Source organism: Pelobates fuscus, chromosome 9 (genome assembly GCF_036172605.1).
Source record: "Pelobates fuscus isolate aPelFus1 chromosome 9, aPelFus1.pri, whole genome shotgun sequence".
Lineage (NCBI taxonomy): Eukaryota > Metazoa > Chordata > Amphibia > Anura > Pelobatidae > Pelobates > Pelobates fuscus.
Genome location: NC_086325.1, coordinates 145,046,833 through 145,056,977, shown reverse-complemented (window position 1 = coordinate 145,056,977; position 10,145 = coordinate 145,046,833). Strand labels below are relative to the sequence as shown.

General features: G+C 39.5%; 1 protein-coding gene across 4 annotated transcripts in view; it reads left to right on the top strand.

Moving 5' to 3' along the window:
• The first annotated feature begins 7,400 nt into the window (after nt 1–7,400).
• The window catches only part of L1CAM (L1 cell adhesion molecule), a 173,296-nt gene continuing 170,551 nt past the window's right edge, over nt 7,401–10,145 (top strand). For 2 of the 4 annotated variants that reach the window (XM_063432660.1, XM_063432659.1), the window contains exon 1: nt 7,401–7,573. The gene's annotated coding sequence lies outside the window, so the exon portion shown is untranslated. The remainder of the gene's footprint in view (nt 7,574–10,145) is intronic. The other 2 variants (XM_063432661.1, XM_063432662.1) reach the window with 1 other exon arrangement.

The window sequence follows — 10,145 nt, the reverse complement described above, 5'->3', positions numbered from 1 at the left end:
TCACTGCATGTTCCCTTATATCGTTGTGATCACTGTCCAACTCCCTTTGCTCAGTACAATTAAAGATCAATATATTTAACCCCTTAAGGACACATGACATGTGTGACATGTCATGATTCCTTTTTATTCCAGAAGTTTGGTCATTAAGGGGTTAACTTACCTCTTTTCCAGCACTAAGACTTGTCCACTGCAGCCCCCAGCTCCATCTCCAATTATGTCATCATCCAAGCTGAAGTCTGATTCGATTGGAGATCACATGCATGGTAAAATGCTGCACTCCTCCAATCAAATAATGCTATCAGCAGCGTTTGATTGAAGAACCGCGTTTCACTTGGTTACGGAGGCGGCATTACCTCTTATGGCAGACCGAAAGACAGTGACAAGAGGCGTGTGTAACCCTTCATTGTAGATATTGCTGTTTTTTACATTAAGTTACACTCCACTGGCCAAATACAAAAACAAAACTTACGAGTGCAACTTAATGAAAAGTGGTTGCAAGGCCGGTGCTCTGGACAGTTGTCTGCCTCTTCAGTTTAGCTCTGCGGAGCTAAGCAACCAGGAAGTAACAGGCCCAGTTGTGTGCTTGAAAAAAAAAAAGGGTCAAATTATGAAATTGCAGATTTCTATTGAAATATTTAGTTTCTGTAAAATGAAAAAAAAAGTGCACACACTCTGCACATAAAAATAATTTAATCCAGCTTAGTGTTTTAGACATCCGGGGTGACTTTATTGGTCCGTTAAACATTTTGCCTGGTTTAGGTTAGAAGAGGTTCCTTGATATCACACATGCAGCTTCATTTGACTGTGCCGCATGTATTTTATTCCCTGTTCTTTATTCTTCTCTGACTCTGGTATGAACTTGCTTTGGCTGAGTCCAAGAGGGCAATTTCCTGAGTGCCATTTTACAAGGGACAACATTAATCATATTCACTTCCTGCAGCCCTCCTTCCAACAGGCATTTATTGTGTCTTACATTTGCAGTCTATTAGGAGAGATTGAATGTTTTCTGAGATTGCATTACTTGGGACTGTCCAATAAATAAAGATGGATTTAATACCCTCCCTATGCCTTTAGTACATCTTGTAATATTTTCACATAGTTGCTTCTTCTAGATCCTACGCCAACTCTACCAATCTACGGCATGGCAACAATTTTGGCACTCCGCGGACCAATGCCTGTTTCCCCCACTACTTAAAAAGTGAAAGATGGGCGATTTGTTTTTGAATTGTGAAAGCAGCGACTTGCCACTTGCATGAAACTCTCCTGTCTCTCAAGGGAACTTTGGAAACTTCAAAAACTGGAAACACAGATGTGATGATCTGAACCGGAGAGCAAGGAACAGAACAGAATAGCCTCCTTGTGCTGGCAATCAAATTTAGGGCAATGACCCTTCCCTGTCCTGCTTCCTGTTTGTCATTTAACCACTGAGCATTCAGACACAGATAGTGGGGGTGGAAAAAACAATTGGACTGTTTAATTGCCTACTCTTGAATCGTCTTCTTATTCATTTGCAATTTCTTTTCTGTATTAACTATTTGTCCTGTAAGTTATTTTAAGCAAGTATCTTGTCACTTCTTGGTCCCGTATGGATATGCTTTGCCACGATTACATGTGTGTTAGGTTTATACACGTGGGATATAAGTGATATGTTAAGGATTTGTCAATAAATATAATGATAAATTATAGTAATTAACATGAATGTGCTCACCTTCCGTAAAATATACTAACTAGCCAAAGGTAGGGGAGCACTTCTCACCATTAAACATCTCGTTGTAGAATTATTGGCAAACATCAGGAATTGGACTATGTTCCATTATCTAAAGGGTTCTCGGAATCCATAGATGTTGCAAGAAGATTTCTGCACAAATTTGCTTTCTTTGAGCCACAGAAGAATTATGAAAGTCAGGACGGATGCTCCTTGACGACTGACTGGCTAAGAGTCGGCATTCCAGTCAATCCAAAAGGTGTTTTATGGGGTTGAAGTCAAAGCTCTGTGTAGGTCAGACAATTCTTTAAGGGAGATGTCAACAAATGATTTCTGTCATGGCGTTGTTATGCTAAAAAAAAAGGAATAGATCATGCCCGTGATATACCAGAGTGTTGCCATGGTAACCTACAGCTCTGATATTGTAGATCCGCATTTAGGCAACCTTAAGCACTCCAGATGTTGTGGCCTACATCTCTCATAATGCTCTAATGGAAGAGATATAGACCACAACATCTGCAGTGCCATAGGCTGCATACACCTGCTGCAGATAGAGCTCAGCCCAAGTTTTCCCTCCTACCCCAGGCATGTCAAGGATGGTCTGTCAGCCGATCTCCCTGGCCGTGGAGCACCCACAGAAATATAATGAAGAGAGGGTGATAGAAGGCAGCATACATGAAAGGATGAGGGGGAAAAGGGAGCAACATGAAAAAGGAATGCATAAAATGTAAGTATAGTGAGAGAGAATGGGAAAAGCTGAGGAAAATCTGAAAAATGGCAGTAGCTTACTAACGGGGATGTGGAGGGGTTGTCCACCTAGGGTGCCACTCGTAAGGGGGTGTCCCTATCAGCAGAACTAGCACAGTGCAGCCTCACCATGAGAAGGCCCATAGGGCACGTGACTTCAGGGGCCTGGTCATGCACTGCAGCGTTTAAACAGCTAATCGGGCCCCTATAATAATATAATGGCAGTGCTGGGAGCAGTGGCGTACACACGATCCATGGGGCCCCGGTGCGAAAACTGATCCGTGGGCCCCCCTCACAGTGCTTACACTGCGCAGGCCAGGGCTGCAACACATGGCAGTGGACACCAGGTCGCAGGGCTGCGACCCCTGCGACCGCGGTATGTAAGCCAGTGCATGCAGTTACACATACACTTAAAGGACCACTATAGGCACCCATTTAAACATACAAACACTGCTGCCCTGTGCTTAATACATTTATATAATACACAAGCATAGAAACACACAAATACTGTCTAGTGCTAAGTACATTCAAAAATGTTGCAGATGATTTTTACATTTTAAAGTTTGGTTGGTGGAGTTCCAAATATAGGATCCGCCCTGGATGTCAAATGCTCTTGGTACCAACCTGGAAAAAAGAGGAGTAGAAATAAAAGAGGCTTGCATATGGGGTTATTTGCAATATGCTTTTCAGTTTTATTTTTTTTTGCACATTTTAATGCATTATCTATTAAACGCCCCAATAAATGCAGTTTAGCTGGAAAAAGGACTGCCCCTTTCATAGTAGAATAAAAATAAACAGGTTTTAGATGTGATATATGTGATGTTGATTAGTGTTGTCGCGAACCCGAAATTTTCGGTTCGCGAACGGCGAACGCGAACTTCCGCAAATGTTCGCGAACGGGCGAACGGTGCGAACCGCCATAGACTTCAATGGACAGGCGAATTTTAAAACACACAGGGACTCTTTCTGGCCACAATAGTGATGGAAAAGTTGTTTCAAGGGGACTAACACCTGGACTGTGGTATGCCGGAGGGGGATCCATGGCAAAACTCCCATGGAAAATTACATAGTTGATGCAGAGTCTGGTTTTAATCCATAAAGGGCAGAAATCACCTAACATTCCTAAATTGTTTGGAATAACGTGCTTTAAAACATCAGGTATGATGTTGTATCGATCAGGTAGTGTAAGGGTTACGCCCGCTTCACAGTGACAGACCAAACTCCCCGTTTAACGCACCGCAAACAGTCCTCTATATACAGAGTAAACATGGCTCCCTCTATATACAGAGTAACATGGCTCCCTCTGTATACTGTGTAAACATGGCTCCCCTCTATATACAGTGTAAACATGGCTCCCTCTATATACAGAGTAACATGGCTCCCTCTATATACAGTGTAACATGGCTCCCCTCTATATACAGAGTAACATGGCTCCCCTCTATATACAGTGTAAACATGGCTCCTCTCTATATACAGAGTTACATGGCTCCCCTCTATATACAGAGTAACATGGCTCCCCTCTATATACAGTGTAAACATGGCTCCTTTCTATATACAGAGTAACATGGCTCCCCTCTATATACAGAGTAACATGGCTCCTCTCTATATACAGAGTAACATGGCTTCCCTCTATATACAGAGTAACATGGCTCCTCTCTATATACAGAGTAACATGGCTTCCCTCTATATACCGTGTAAACATGGCTCCCTCTATATACAGAATAACATGGCTTCCCTCTATATACCGTGTAAACATGGCTCCCCTCTGTATATAGAGGGAGCCATGTTACTCTGTATATAGAGGGAGCCATGCTTCCACTGTATAAAGTGTAACATGGCTCCCCTCTATATACAGAGTAACATGGCTCCCCTCTATATACAGAGTAACATGGCTCCCCTCTATATACAGTGTAAACATGGTTCCCTCTATATACAGTGTAAACATGGCTCCTCTCTATATACAGAGTAACATGGCGTCCCTCTATATACCGTGTAAACATGGCTCCCTCTAGATACAGAATAACATGGCTTCCCTCTATATACCGTGTAAACATGGCTCCCCTTTGTATATAGAGGGAGCCATGTTACTCTGTATATAGAGGGAGCCATGTTTCCACTGTATATAGTGTAACATGGCTCCCCTCTATATACAGAGTAACATGACTCCCCTCTATATACAGTGTAAACATGGCTCCTCTCTATATACAGAGTAACATGGCTCCCCTCTATACTGGAGCATTTGGCACCCGGGGCGGATCCTTTATTTGGCACCCCCCTCCCCAACTTTGAAATGTAAAAAACAGCTGCAATTTTTTTTAAATGTATGTTTATGCAGTGTGTGTATAGTGTGTAAAGTGTGTGTATATTGTGTGTATAGTGAGTGTGTATAGTGTGTACAGTGTGTGTATATTGTGTGTATAGTGAGTGTGTATAGTGTGTGTGTATAGTGTGTATAGTGTGTGCAGTGTGTGTGTAGAGTGTGTATAGTGTGTGTATGCAGTGTGTGTATAGTGTGTGCATAGTGTATGCAGTGTGTGCAGTGTGTGCATAGTGTGTACAGTGTGTGTATATTGTGTGTATAGTGTGTGTAGTGTGTGTATAATGTGTGCAGTGTGTATGTAGTGTGTGTGTATAGTGTGTGCATAGTGTATGCAGTGTGTGCAGTGTGTGCATAGTGTGTACAGTGTGTGTGTATATTGTGTGTATAGTGTGTGTAGTGTGTGTATAATGTGTGCAGTGTGTATGTAGTGTGTGTGTATAGTGTGAGCATAGTGTATGCAGTGTGTGCATAGTGTGTAGTGTGTGTAGTGTGTGTATAGTGTGTGTATAGAGTGTGCAGTGTGTGTATAGTGTGTGCAGTGTGTATAGTGTGTGCAGTGTGTATGCAGTGTGTGTTGTGTGTGTGTGCATAGTGTGTACAGTGTGTGTATAGCGTGTACAGTGTGTGTATATTGTGTGTATAGTGTGTGTATATTGTGTGTAGTGTGTGTATAGTGTGTGCAGTGTGTGTATAGTGTGTATGCAGTGTGTGTCCGCAAGCCACTAGTCACACAACCAAATAAAAAAGCCCCTACCTACCCCCCTCACCCTAAAAAATAGTGAAGGGGGAATAAAATTACTACCCTGTAAAGTAAAATTCAACTTACTATTCAACGTCTTCTTCTTCTAAAATCTTAATTTTTTTAGCCCCAAAAAAGGCCAAATAAAAAGCCATCATACCCGTCGAACTTAAAAATAAAATAAAAAACCCGAGCACAAAAAAAATTAATCCATCTTCACCCATGGAGGGCTCCGTGTCAGTGTTTATCAGGGATCCTTAGGATAGGTGTCAATCCATATCTGCCAAGTGACCCTATGTAGGGGGAACAGTCCCTATTCTGCTCTGTGTCAGTGTCTGGAGGGAGTATCTGCAGTAACACAGAGTGTCTGGGGGGAGTATCTGCAGTAACACAGGGTGTCTGGAGGGAGTATCTGCAGTAACACAGAGTGTCTGGGGGAAGTATCTATTTGTAACATTTATATGCACTAAAAAAAAAAAATAATAAATTGAAAAAAAAATAAAAAATGGTTGCAGCTTCCGAATTAATCTAAAATGGATGCTGTCCAGTAGGTGGGAGGGTCTGCTAGGGAGGGTGTGCTGCTGATTGGCTGTAATGTGTCTGCTGACTGTGAGGTACAGGGTCAAAGTTTACTCAATGATGACGAATAGGGGCGGACCGAACACCGCATGTGTTCGCCCGCGGTGGCGGACGCGAACATGCTATGTTCGCCAGGAACTATTCGCCGGCGAAAAGTTCGGTACATCACTAATGTTGATCTTTGTACTTTCTTTCTTTTGTATTTATGCTCCCTGCTATATTCTATATCTTTTATATCAGATTTTAAGGAGTGATAGTGTCAGTTATTAACTGATCCATATACTAAGCTTTATTTTGCATCACACAAGCAAACCTATCCTACTACAGTGTAATGTGTCAGGAATTCAAATCAAATCTCTAAAAAAAAATCTATAATCTCTAAAAAAAAAAAACACATCAGCAATGTTTTTTTTTTATAATGTTCGTTATTATAGCCTAAAATATTAAATTAATTTCAAATTCCTGACGTGCAAATCTCAAATCCATGTTTGTGTTTCAAAACAGCCCTGAATGCTTTTTGTATGGTGCAAGCCTGCCTTAAAAAAAATAATTTGGATTTATTATAAGAACCAATTCTGAAGCACCTATAAGTGGCTCAATCAACAAGGATATTACATTGGTTTCCACGGCAACTGCCCAATTTTTAGAACTCCAGAATTACTCCTTATGAATTAGCCCTACAAAGTCTATTTCGTGGCAATATTGATTTAACAAGTATCCAGGTCAAAGTCCTATCCATCCAAATTATATGTGGTCCTCTCTGTTACATCGTTACCTACTTGGACATCTGTAAGATAATAAACGAAGATAAACCATATATTTGTATTAAAACAAAATGACGTGTGATAGTGACCAAAGCAATCTGCTGCACGCTTTTCATTTTGGAGCCCCCAAGCTACTGAAGGCACAAGCTTATTTGTATTGGTAGCTGTGCTAGTGCAGGGAAATATTAATGTTATTATATGGAAGGTACATTATCCAAAGTATCAATTATGCACATAAGCAAGGACCCAATGGCTTTTTAGTGAACTATCTGAACAGATTCTCTGATTTCACCAGCACGCTCTAAATAATGGATAGAGTCATTAGCCAAATGTAGAGTGCCGGATCATTAAATGCCCTCACTCAGCTTCTGTGTTTGTGCATCTCTCCGAAATGCCTGTGCCCAAATCTTGGCAGGTACAGGAACATAACCGCTCTGCCAGCTGTATTCCTTTACTTTTTTTTTTTCTCTCTTTTTTTTTTTCCATAGGATGTGAGTGAATTGTGCTGTAAATATTCGTAGTCAGTGCCCTGCAGCATCAGTAAGAGGAGGAGCGGAAAGTCTAGGCTCAGTTGATGAGATCACTGTAGGATTGTGCCTCTGTTAGATACACAGCTGCAATCCTCCTGCTTCTCTCCTTTGCTCTATTCAGAGGCAGCGCACTAAGAACAAGGAGGGGAGGCACGCTTCTCAAATCCCTTTTGTTCCTTCATGCACCAGGTAGGCTGCTATGCATCCTCTACCAACCAGGCTTACTGTACGTGGAGAACGAAGGATGAACATAGTGTAGTATGCGTAGATTTTGCATGTTCGGGGCATGTAAATGAGCAGATTGGAACCCTCAGATTTGCATGCTGACTGCTATCTTATTGTCTGCCTTGTTCGTCACCTCTCCTTTTATGTGCGAGATTCATCTCTGAAATTCTGTCTAAATCCATCTATAACCCACACAGCGAATGAGAGCCCTGCAATCTGCAAAGCAAGATAACAGGAGAAATTATGTAATATCATTTAGTATCTTATTTCCATGGCGTATGGAAAGACATATGTTATAGAGCAGAAGTAGCCTTGAATAAGATAATATACTGGCATGCAATATTTATGCACATGTGTGTTACACCGTATTTCTAAATGAAATGTTAAAAAAATGTAATGTATCTTTTTTTTTTTTTTTTGCATGTAATAATATATCTGTTTCTAGATATAAATGTATATTGGAATTAAATGTCTGAGAACGACTGATATATATATATATATATATATATTTTTTTTTTTTTATTGCTGGTCTTGCATAGGTCATTGTTAATTAGTAGTTATATATTCTGCAGATACTTTGATTTATTCATATATTTATTTTAAATTGATATCTAGAAACTAGAAAATGGGGATAGAGGCACTTAGTGACGTCAGCAGATGCTCAGATTGGGGGGATGGGCTCATTTATATCAATAGTCTGTGAAAGGCATAACCAAGCTGATATATACTTATTGATATATTTATATTGACAATTTATGTGAATTTTTTTTAAATTCCATCCATAACTAATATTTTTTTTTCTGTGTTGTCTCTTTTTGGGGATCACTTTAGAAGAGATGATAATTGTGGTGTTGCTGCATTTAATTATGGGTGGGACCCCATAATTAAATTTTTTAAAAATAAAAATATACATATAACTATAGAAATTGGTGTAAGTGATATTATTGTACATTTACCAGGGATATATCTAAATATAATACAATATAAAGTGAGGCTACATTTCTTAGTTGAATGTCATATGTTGGGTGAGACTACCATCTAGTTAGGTGTGGTTTTCCTATATTGAATAATTCTTGCTTTTTTTTTTTCTCGAGTACGTACTTATCAAGCAAGGGGGAAACCTTGTATTTTATCACTTTATCACTTTATCAATATTCTACTGATTTTAATTTATTATTTATTGAGTTATGATTTGACTTTCATAGTTATATCCTATATTGATCATTGTATAAGACTTAAAATGGTCCAAAGAACTATATTAAATGAGTATGCATTCTTCTTTTGAAGCACAATGTAATGGTAAAGATGGTTTTCTTTTGGAACAATAGAATATTGAATGATATGATAGTTTGTATTTATGGTCATTGTATGGTATACCGTTGCCATTTTAGAGTCCAGAAGAATTGTTTCATTTTTGGTGCTACAATTAGAAACAAGTTCAAATTTGAGTTTTCAACTTCTTTTGGATCCGCAACAGATAGGGGTGTGTGAGAGGTTGTATTTGATGGGCTTGAATGTTTTTGCAATCTCATTACAATTTAGCAGTGTAACTATTTAGAGTCTCCCTGACAACAAGTGAGGTTTAGGCTCAATGACTTGGGTAGCCATCTAAAGAAAAAAAACATCATATGTCCAAGAGAAACAATAGTTGAGGCTTATATCAGGGATGGGTTGCCTTGCAAAAGGTGAGACTTTTAAACGGTGGGCAGGTGCTTCTTCTACTAGGTAATTCTAGATTTGAATGTTAATGCTCCCCAATAAGTAAAACTCGTTTGAGATAAGTATGTCTTAATATGTCTTGTTGCCAAGGAGATGGGTTGACCCTTATTACAGGAACTGAGAGTTGGGAAAAAGGGTGGGGGAAAAAAATCTTGCAAGACTGCTGATGGTACAAAGACCTTCTATGTAATTGGGCTAAAACAGCCATTTGATCGTGACATTAATAACACAGAGAGCGCTTGTGCAGACCATTCAAATATAAAGCAAATATCAGATACCAGGAAATCGTTGTGGTTTATTTGATATCTTTAACCATTACAGGACAGTAACTTGCCACGCAACACACCCTTATCCTCTCTGGCAGCGTGTTAAAATAATCACTGGGATAGTTCTACAAATGTGGAATCTACGGCAAGATTGATTACAATTATACACAGGTCTCGTTCTATCTTCTAACCGGATTATTAAATAAATCTGTTCTTTGCCTGTTATATATACAGTTTCAATGTAAAGGGCCAAATCATAGTTAACCGTTTATTTGGTATACTAAACATCATATGCTCTAATTATTTATGTTGTTGGCAGAATACCTGTTTCTTGTTCTAATTAATATCTTGTAATGCAGGGGTGCTCAAAAGGTAGATCCCCAGATGTTTTTTAAACTACATGATGCTTTGTCATTCTTAAGGCATTCTAAAGCCATGCAAAGCATCATGGGAGTTGTTTTTCTACAACATCTGGGGATCAAACTTTTTGGAACCCCTGTCCTAATGCATAAATAGCTATCTTTAGGTTAGAAATTGCCATAGATATTTTT